The 10,485-nt window shown below is 50.7% G+C and overlaps 1 protein-coding gene across 1 annotated transcript in view; it reads left to right on the top strand.

Moving 5' to 3' along the window:
• Positions 1-7,412: 7,412 nt before the first annotated feature.
• The window catches only part of AIFM3 (AIF family member 3), a 49,925-nt gene continuing 46,852 nt past the window's right edge, over positions 7,413-10,485 (top strand). Inside the window, exon 1 of the mRNA XM_014894814.2 lies at positions 7,413-7,488. The gene's annotated coding sequence lies outside the window, so the exon portion shown is untranslated. The remainder of the gene's footprint in view (positions 7,489-10,485) is intronic.

Raw genomic sequence — 10,485 nt, 5'->3', positions numbered from 1 at the left:
AGCCAGTGTACTTAAAGGAGGCAGAGTGTTGGAAATTATGCGAAGTTTAACATTTTTAAAATGTAACTTTAGTGAGGTTAGTTCGCCTTTGCCCAGGGAAAAGGGAATTAAGTTTCTTTTCAAATGACTCTGTTTCACCCGGTGAAAGCTGATGAGTTCAACACCTACATAGATTGGGAATAGTCAGCAGACACAGATTCCAGCAGATAGGCAACCTTCAACGAGCATTAACAACATCAACCATCAATCCCAGACACTGCCCTCTGGCATGGTCAGAGACACCTGGTGCAGAAAAGATTGATAAGAGAACCAAGAAAATGAGGACCAAATTAGCCTTGGAGGCAAAAAAATCCTTAACAGGAAACCAAATACTAAAAACTGCATAACTTGGGACCAATGCACATTGAACCAATGAATTTCTGTGAGGTTTGGCTATATAAAATATGGGGAAAATCTAGTAAAAATGATTTGCTCTGCACATCTAGGCAATGTGTGGGTGAAATTATTTCTGTTGCACATTCTGGCCAGAATAAAGTAATGCCTTGATTCTCTAACACTAAAAATGGTTGTTGGAGAGTTTTTTGTTTTTGCTGAAGTTTCAGTGACACGTTCATCCTTTCTATTTGACCTGAATTCTGAGGGTACCAGGGGGTATGGAGGTCCCATTGAATTCTCAAAGCAACCTCAATTCTTTGAAGGATTTCTCTGTAAAATGAGTTCCCCTGTCCGAGTCCACTGCCTTCACAGAAAGGCATATTCAGAAATCATTTGTTAACTGATCAAATAAGTTGCTGAAGTGGCTAGAAATGCCTCTGGCCACCCTTCTAGCCGGCATAGCACTACCAGAGGATATTTAAGCCATCTTGCCCAGGACATCTCAAATAGACACTCTAGAAGGACTTATAGCCCAGGGCCATTCTCCTGCTTTGCAATCTCCTTTGTAGTCTGGCTATTAACTTTAGCCAGGCACCCCTCAATAGCTCTTTTTGATAAAGCAAAGAAGACCCAAAGCAAAACATCTTGAGGAAGTTCTCTGCCAATCCTAGAGAGCCCCAATGACTCCCCTCATGGAGTTGTTTCAACATTTGAAGGGTCAAAACTCCTGGCATCCACCGTTTACTGTCCTCTGTAAATCAAATTTCCCTCTTTCTTTTGTCCCACCACCTTTAATTATCTCCAGCTCCTCTGGTGGGAAAGACAGCAGCACCACTACCACTTCCCCCTCCCCCTGGCAATGGCTGAGCCACAGGGAGCAAAGGGAGGATCCCGGAGACCTTGCAGAAGTGCTGCCTTCTGAACCTCTCCATTGGCCAGTTGGTTACCTATTGTCTCTTCTGAGTATCCTGTCTGATGTCTCCTAACATGTATTATTTCTACCACTTTTAGTAAATTCACTGCCTCCAATAGGCAAATAATTGAGCTCTCATGAGTGGACTTTTTTTCCCTGCAAGTTAACAAACCTCTCTCCTCCCAGTTTTCCAAACTCAGGTACCTCCCCACATGCATATTTTGAATCTGTAAATATTCACTACCTTTCCTTGATACATTTTGCAGGCTTTTATTAAGGCATACCATTCTGTGGTCTCTGCTGATCATGTGCATGGTACCTTCCCCTCTTCTTGCAGTTCCCTTCCTCTTACTATACCATATCCAGAAACTCGTTATCCTCCTATTACTCTTAAAGATCCATCAATAAACACCTTACCCCATTTGGCCAAGGGCTATCCTGTAAATCTTCCCTAACTTTGATCTGGAGGTCTGTTACCTGGATAAAGTTATGAGTTTCCTTTAGGCTTCCTTCCTTGGAACCAGTTAAACAGGAGGCTGGGTTAAACTCTTATCCACTCCACAATTCTAAATCCTCCTGTTTTGTTAGACAGGTTTCATACTGTAACAATCTAGTGCTGGTCATCTGTTTAGAACTTGATACCAGACTTTAACAATCCTGCCATCAGTTACCATCAAAGCTGTGGCTGCACAATTCTGCAGACAACAAAGCCTCAGTTACCCTTAGAGCAAATAGTGGGGCCACCCCCTCTCCAATGGGTCAAATGCTTTAGTACTAGAATTCCTCTGGTAGAGCCCTATTTAATATGCACATACATTTCAAATTCCTTTTCAGAGTCTGGCTAAAATTTTGCTCTTTCTGGTGTCCATACCACAACACTAGGGCTATCTGAGTTTAAAAAGTCGCAGAATAAAAAGTCCTTAACCCAGGTCCTGAAATACCCCATTAATCTTAAAAATTGTCACAGCTCCCTTTCAGTCCTGGCCAATGGCACCTCCAAGATTCCCTGGACCCCCTCTGGGCCCACACACTGAAAGCCTCCAGCCAGAATATGCCCCAAACATTCAACCTTTCTCTCCATCACCTCTACCCTCACTTCAGACACTGCAAGCCCCCCTCCTCCAGACAGAAAGTTAAGCAATTTCATGGTAGCTTCCCCTACCACCTCCTCCAGTTCTCCCCACAGGAACAAGTCCTTCACATACTGCAATAAACTAATTCCTAGCTATGGAGTAAATACTTTTAATATCTTTCCCATATAAATATAACCAGTGCTTCAGTGTATCTCTGCAAAAGGACCATCCATGTCTTTACGATTTTCCCTTCTCCCTCTTGTTCCAGCACAAAGGCAAAATAGTGTTTACTATGCCCTGTAAGTGGGCTTCTCCAGAAATCATCTTTTAAATCAAGTACTGAATAGCAGCAGGAAGGAAACCTGGTTCAAGATGGTATAAGGATCTGGGACTGTGGAGTGCCTGGGTTCAATAGTTCCATTTATTGTTCTTAGGTCCTGCACCACTCTATAGCTTCCATCTGATTGATTAACCAGCAGTGTCAGGAAAATTAATTCACAAACACCAGAGGCTTATGTCCAAAAAGGAGACAGAGGAGTCCTGTAACTTTATTCAAATAAAGGGAGAGGCCATGGGGCATTTCCCCTGGGGTCTCTCTAATTTTTGGAGGATGCAGCCTCCTTTTTATCCTAATTTCTCAGCCTCATGTCCCTCTCTCTTTCCCCACTGGCCGAGGTATTTGAGAGGTACTGATTTCCCAAAATGCCTAATACCTAAGACCCCTTTCTAATGTATAACTCCTCTCTTTTCCTTGTGTCACTCAATGGAATTCCTTATGGAATTTATGTTTTTTCCCATTGTTTCTTTCTTCTCTCAGTATCCAATTTTATTTATCAGCAGACCTACAGTCTGTTCGTAAAGACAAACCTTTCTCATTGCATTCATCAACCAGTAGAATCCTTCCAATTTTTTCTTTTACCTCTCAGTGCTAATTTTATCCACCAGCAGACTCACAGTTTGTTTACAGAGACAAGTCCCTCATCCCTTTCAGCACGATAGGAGTGTTATAGGGAGACATACAAGGCTCCAAAGGCCCCCCCTTTAACAGGGACTCAATAACAGGCTGTAATCCCTTCCTTCATTCCCTTGAAAGAGGGCATTACTTTTTAGACACCACTTGTCCTGGTTGCTTCAGAGTAATCTGGAGATGCTCCACATCCAGTTTTCCATATTGCCCTGGGACTGCCAACACTTCTGGATTCACTTTAGCAAAAGCTTTATCAGCACAACAGCATTAGCCTTCCCATCACCCCTCACAACACTAACTTGCACTCCCAACTCAGTCATCAAATCCCCTCCTAGCAAACCACAGGAAGATCACAACTGTCAGAGGTTGAGCATCTGTCAAGGGTATGTGAGGGTTGGTCACCAGCTCCTCAGTCTGTGTCTGGAGCAACAGGAAGACATTGTCCATTATGCCTCATGTTTGTGAGAAGAAGCCGTCCTCCAGCAATCTTCACCCAGCCTTTCTGATTCCATTAGCTGCTGTCCTAGGGTGATGTTATGGTGTTTGTATCTCCAATCCTGTGTTCTGATTATGTTTGGTATTATGTCCTGTGCTTCCAGGACTGACTCTGAGAGTGAAGCTTTGTTTTGTCTTGTTATCAGCCGGCTCACCTCCCCCACGGTCTGTGTTTAGGAGAGGTTTTAGCTCGGTTTGCTTGCTTGCTTGCCTGCTTGCTTGCTTGCCTGCTTGCTCGCTTCTGCCTCTTTTTCTTTCCTTCGCTTTGCCCTTGCTTTTTTCTTATTAGTTAGTTCAGCTAGGCAGTCCAACTTTTTCCCTGGACTGTTTTCTCTTCCACCCCGTCCCCTCCCTCTCCTGGATACCATCTGAACCTGTTCCGGACGGGGACCTGGGAAACCCCAAGAAACACCGGGAGTCTACACTCTGTCACCTGCAGCAGCCATTCCCAAGCGCCAGAGACTGATAACTGAGCGACCACTCGCCAGAGAGACTGAACTTGTCATCCCTTCAGAACGGTGAAAGAGTTTTTTTTTGTCAGCTGGTGTTGTCTTTTTTGCCTGTGCTGGGGAGTGTCTTGCTTGTTAAATAAACAGGTTTTTTCTCCCACTCTTCTCCGAGGAAATTCTTCCCGAACCCGGTGGGGTGGGGGGGAGGAGTCGTGGGGTTTGCTGTCTGGGGGCTCCTTCTGGAGGTTTTCCCCTAAATTTGCCCAAAACCAGGACAGCTGCACAAGTCCCCTTGGGTGCCACTGGATACTCTTGCAGGTGCTGTGACTTCCACATCCTCCCCCATGACCCTGCAGCTCCAGCAGCCCCGCTCACCAGCCTGTCAGTGAGGATCAGGGCACGACCTGACCTGATAATTCCTTGTCTTCTCTCACCTCCCTGGTGCACACACAGCCACAGCCACCTGGCTCCTTCCCTCCTGCCTGCACTCCCTAGCCAGAGTCCCTCTCCAGGAACCACCCTGATCTGCACCCACCCCCCTCCCCCTTTGGACAAATCCTCATTCACCTCTCCGAGCCCACCCTGCACTTACGTGTTAGTATACTGCACAAAAAAGCAGCTGGGGGTGATTTTGCAGTGCTGCAGGGCCAGGTCCTTCTCCATCTGCCTGCTGTTGTAGTGCAGTGTTCCCATTTGGGGGCCTGGGAGGAGCCCAGTGCCTGGAGCTCTTGCACTGAGACATACAAAGTCCTGATGAAAACGCAGAACTGGATGGGCTATCAGCCGTGGTTTGCTGCTGTGCCATGGCATCTGTCTCAGCCATCTGAGAAGATCTAAGGCTTCGGCTCTGTCGCTTCCCAAGAAACTGAAAGCACCGGGAGATGTCAGGGCTGATCCACTGTCAAAGCGCCTTCATGTCCCAGCTGAGCACTCCTTTTCCTGCCCGCAGCCTTGCCTGCACGTGCTCCATCCCCTGGGCTGCTCCATTCGCATAGTCTCTCTCCCTTGTTCCCTTCTCTTTCTGCTTCTTCCCCACCTGACTCCTCTTCCAGGACTTCCTTCCCAGGGGGAGGCAGGGCAGGGCTTTGCAGACAAGGACAGAAGTTTTCTTGCAAGGAAACATTGAAGCAGAGGCTTCAATCCGGCCTGGAAAGCAGGTCTGGGGGTGCCAGAAGCTCCACCACTGGGTTATAGGGTCACCTCAGCGCCTGCCCATCACCCTGTTCCCTGCATCTCCCTGGCCTCCCAGCATATGCCTGGGCTGGGCAATCTCTGTCTGCCCCAGGCTGCATGGCACACTCCCCACCTGCTGCAGTGGAATGATGGGCTGTTAATTTTGGGTGGTGGGAGGTGATGGGCTGCCGGTTGTAATCTCCTTGAGACCTGCAGAGAAAGCAGAGAGCTGAGGGTTTGCAGCACAGTGGGCAGCTGCCTGGCGCTGCTGGCATGACCCTGTCAGCCCCACAGCAAGGCACCACTGTTCCACTTGGGGCAGACCTGCAAGCTGAGCCCCATTGCCACCCATTGCCACCAGCAGCAGCATGGCTGAGCATCCCACTAAGCACCATGGGGTGACTGGATGAGCTCAGGAGCTGGGCAGGACCTACTGTGACATTTCAGTGACCAACACTGCAGTGCAGGCAGTGCTCAGTGTGAGTGGTGTCAGGGTGATGGAGCCAGTGCCAGGAGCCCAAGAAACAACAATCTTGGGGACACGCATTACCTAGCAGCTCTGGGGTTTCTGGGGAAGGAAGGACCTCCAGCTGTCCATCCCTCTGGGCTCCTGCCCAGTCATCCCACTGCAGGCAGAGCTGCATCTCTTGCTGTTCCTGGGGCAGCACAGCCCCACAGTCCCACCCCTGGAGTGACGTCCTCAGACCTGTAAGGTGCAGCAAAACAACCCCAAATTTTGTCCACTGGTGCCAGCTAAGCATAGAATCACAGACTGGTTTGGGTTGGAAGTGATTTTTAAAGGTCATCTAGTCCATACCCCTGCCATGGGCAGGGACACCTATCCCAGGTGTCCCTGTCCTACCTGACCTTGGACTCTTCCAGGGATAGGGCAACAGCTTCTCTGGGCAAGCTGTGCCAGTGCCCCACCACCCTCACAGGGAAGAATTTCTTTCCAATGTCCAATTTAAATCTACCCTCTTCCAGTTTAAAGCATGGCCATCCATAGCTTGTGATAGAGCTTGCTGTCCGGATAATTCCCTGCAAACCCATTTACTGTCTCCTTCCAACACTCAATCCTCGCTGTTTGCTTGCCAGCTGCATAGGTGCAGTTTTTCACACCACAGGCCAAAAATCCTGCACACCAGGTAGGGTAATGGAGGTGACTGGTCTGCTAGGGGCCCTCGCTGCCAGCAATACCACATTCTATGGAGCACCATGCCCCAGAGAGGCACAGCATCACATGCAGAGATGTTCCTTCTCAGCTGCCTGCAGACACTGGACATGGGATCATTTCTCATGCCTTAGAATTGAGGCAGCTCCATGAGGACCCACTGTGCACCTCCTAAGGCTCTGGAAGCATGTGGATCTCTGGAACTTCTGCACTGGAATGCTTCATCCTTAGGTTTTTTTTTTTAACAGCAGTGAGAACTGCGGATGAACAGCCCCGTTAAGCATCTCATCCTACTTGGAGCAGGGAACTGAAGCTGGATATTAAAGAGCAGTGATCTGCCTAGAAACCCTCGGAGGTTGTATATTTGGGGTGTAAGAGAGCAGCGACCTGAGACAAATTATCTGAGGGGGGAAAAGCCTTCCTCTGTACTCAGGGTGATCTCAAATTCATCCACTGAAAACAAAGAAAGATTTGGGGCATGTAATAGAAAAAGGCACAGAGAGATGCTGACACTTCCAAATGGCATGATGGGGAGAGAAAGAATTTTCTGGGGATAAGAAAGGTTCCAGGCAGGACGAAGCGGCTTCGAGGGGGGAGCAGAGACACGAATCCAGAACGATAATATAAAGCAAGTGACCTGGGAAAGGCCAGGCCGGGGTATTCCAGGTGGGCAGCAGTAGCCCCGGCAGTGGCGGCCCCGTGTAGACCAAGCAGAACCAACTTCCCCGGTGCGCCCGGGGCAAGCAGAGAGCGAGCAGAGGCGTCAGGGACCTCCCGCTCCGCTACCGCGGCAGGGGCGTGTCCCGCGCCCCGCCCCGCCCCGGCACCGGCCGCGCTCCGCCCGCCGCGCCGGCACCGCCGCTGCTGCCCAGGTAAGCGGGGGGCGGCGGAGACCCGTCCCGGGGAAGATGTGAAGCGAGGGCAGTTCTCAGTGCAAGGCCGCTGTCCAAGACCGCACCGCACCGCACCTTCGGCCGGGGGGAGCGGTCGGCCGGGGCCGCCGCTGCCCCTAGGAGCGGGAGCACCGTGGGTATCGGGGTTACTGGGGCGGGCCCGGGGGCTCCTCTACAGCCGGAGCTGCCGGCGGGGCCGGGATCGGAGCCGCGGGCAGGCGGTGCCAGAGCGCCGCATATCCCCCCGCATCTCTCCTGAGATGCAGCAAATGCCCAGGAATTCAAAGCGGCATAAAAATGGGTCGCGGAGAAAAGCCGCGTTTGTCCTGAACGGGGCTTAGGTCCCTGTGTCATGTCCTCCCTCCAGAGTGTTCTCCAGGTTTGTTTGTTCCTGTTTTGGGCCACCGTGATCTCTCCTGGACAGGCGTGAATGTCTTTAAGCTGAAAAAAGGTAGATAAGATTAAATACTAGGAGGAAATTCTCCACTGTGAGGGTGGTGAGGCAATGGCAGAGGTTGCTCAGAGAAGCTGTGGATGCTCCATCCCTCGAAACGTCCAAGTCCAGGCTGGACAGGGCTTGGAGCAACCTGGGATAGTGGAAGGTGTCCCTTCCCATGGCATGGAGCGTAGAAAGAAATGAGCTTTAAAGGTCCCTTCTAACCCAAGCCATTCCATGATCCTTGTGTGATTCTTCCAACTCAGGACATTCTATGGTTCTATGAGCTGCATGGTCTCCTTTGAGAAGGAACATCTGAATGTGGTGGATGGAGCTGGACTGTGGTGTTGTACTGTAGCTGTTAGTCGTGGAAAACATTGCCGGGATAAATTCCTTCTGCCCTGCTTCGGCTCCTGTGGGTAACGCAAATTGCTTTTGTGCAATGGGGACCTGGCAGTGACAGCACATCAGGGGCTTGGCTGCCTGTGGTGGAGCAAATGAGAATTAAAGGTCTCTCGTGTTGTGAAATGATTTGATTTTTGCATCGAGCACTCTTCATCCAGGGAGAATTCCCAACATTTATGTTTTTTATTGGCAAATCTTTACGACGTGAACCAAATACCGTGATTAATGATTTCTAGTCCAGCTCATAGAGGTGTGTGGAGGGATGGCAGTGACAGTGCTGCCAAATGAGCCTTTAACCTGGAGCCGGTAAATTGCTGAAGCAGCAGACAGGAAAACAATCCTGTCTGATTGTTCTCTGACACGCCGTTCCCTCTGCACTTCTTCGGGAGTCAGCGGGGTGCTTTAACCGGCAGCTTTGTAGCTCTCTGTGCTGCCGCTGACACAAACTCCTGGTGACAAGGTGAAGTGCCCTGGGCACGTCACTCCCTGCCCGCATCCCTCCCTGCCCGCGCTGAGACGGGGCCGTGCAGCCCATCGCTGAGGCCCTGAGCTGCTCTCGCCGTTTTGCAGGGTGACTTTTGCTTCTGTTTCTTGGGACCATTTGAAAGGAAATCACCCGGCAAAGCTAAACCCGCTGCTTTCTCCAGGTGAGTGTAAAGCAAATCCTGGACCCCACCAGGAAGTGGCTGGAGAGGTAAAGCTTTGGCAGGGAGGGCTATACTGAGAGGGCTGGGCAAGCAAGGTGGAGGACAGAACAGGAGGTGAAGGAGGCGTCCAGTGCTGCTCTGAGGGTGTCAGTGCTGCTCACTCTGTGTCAGAAGGTGGGGGACCTGAAGCAGAAGCTAGGCAGCAGGTTTGGGATGGGTATAGAAATGGAAGGAAAATGGAAATGGGAGGATTGGGCAGAGGGAAGGGGAAGCTAGCTAGAGAGCTATCAAGGGGGAAGAACGGAGTGAAAAACTAGAGAGGTAAAGAGGAGGTTGGGGTGCCAGGGAGACAAGAAAATGGGATTCCTTGTGCCAGCCCCCTTGATTTTGGCTCATCTGCTCCATGGGCAGAGAGTGGGCAGCGCTGCATAGCATGTCTGCACAAGCAGCGTTACTGTGTCCTGTGTGCCACACCTTTGAGGTGGAGGGACAAAAAGCAGTGACATGAACACAGGGGTGGTCCTCCAGTTGGGCAGCCCATTCTGGAAGGCTGATCTACTGGTCTGGTCTGGGAACCATAGCTAGGAGTTGTGGAACTCTCTTTTGATCCGTTGTAGTGTGATTCCTGACAAAAATGTTAACTTCAGGATGGAGACCATTTGTTTTCATCCTCATATTGTTTTAAAAACACAAGCTCTCCCTGCCCTAAAACCATCATGCCCTGTCATGCTCTCTTCTGTGTGACTTGATTCTTTTCCCACTGTGTCCTTTTCTCTTGGCAGGCAAGCCCTGTGCCCCTCCCTGGGGTCAGAGCAGGGCTGCTGCGGGTGATGTTGATAACACAGAGTGCACAGCATGGTCCACGGGGTGGGGGTAGAGCCTTGGGCTCCCCAGTGCTCCAACCATGCCTGGACTGTGTTCAGATCCTGTGTCCAGTGGAGAGAGCTGCTTTTTTTGGCAGCAGAGTCTGGCTTGCCCTGGAGACAGAGCAGTTTGATTTTGCTGAGCCAGACCTTGCTGGGAAGCATGGGGGTTCCTCACTGAGATCATGGGCTGTGGCACCCAGGGGGTTGCAGCACGTGGAGGATGGACCCCAGGATGAGCAGAGAGGGGAGCTGCAGGCAACTTGGGGTGTCAGTAGGGTGGTGAGGATGGCAGGAAGGTGTCTGTGGGCTGTGGGACGCTGGTAGTGTGGCTGTGCTTGGACAACAGCTGGAGCCCAAATACTGTTTCACCACCACTCTGTACCATGAGGAGTGTGGTGTGTCCACTGTGGGGTGTGTGATGGCTTCTGCTCTGACAGGCTTTGTAGAGATGGACTGGGACTCTGCCACACCAGTGGAGACTGATTTTGGGGAGGGAAGGTGAGCAGTGGGACAGTACTGGTGCATTTCTGGGCTGAAGCCTGATCCCTGGCAGGATCACTAGGGCCAGGAGGATACTGGAGCAGAGGCAGGTGTACTGCTTGGTGAACTGCAGGACTCTTGG

The sequence above is a fragment of the Sturnus vulgaris genome, chromosome 19 (genome assembly GCF_052056855.1).
Source record: "Sturnus vulgaris isolate bStuVul1 chromosome 19, bStuVul1.hap1, whole genome shotgun sequence".
Classification (NCBI taxonomy): domain Eukaryota; kingdom Metazoa; phylum Chordata; class Aves; order Passeriformes; family Sturnidae; genus Sturnus; species Sturnus vulgaris.
The sequence above is the reverse complement of the archived record's forward strand: the minus strand, read 5'-3'. Positions and strand labels throughout refer to the sequence as shown.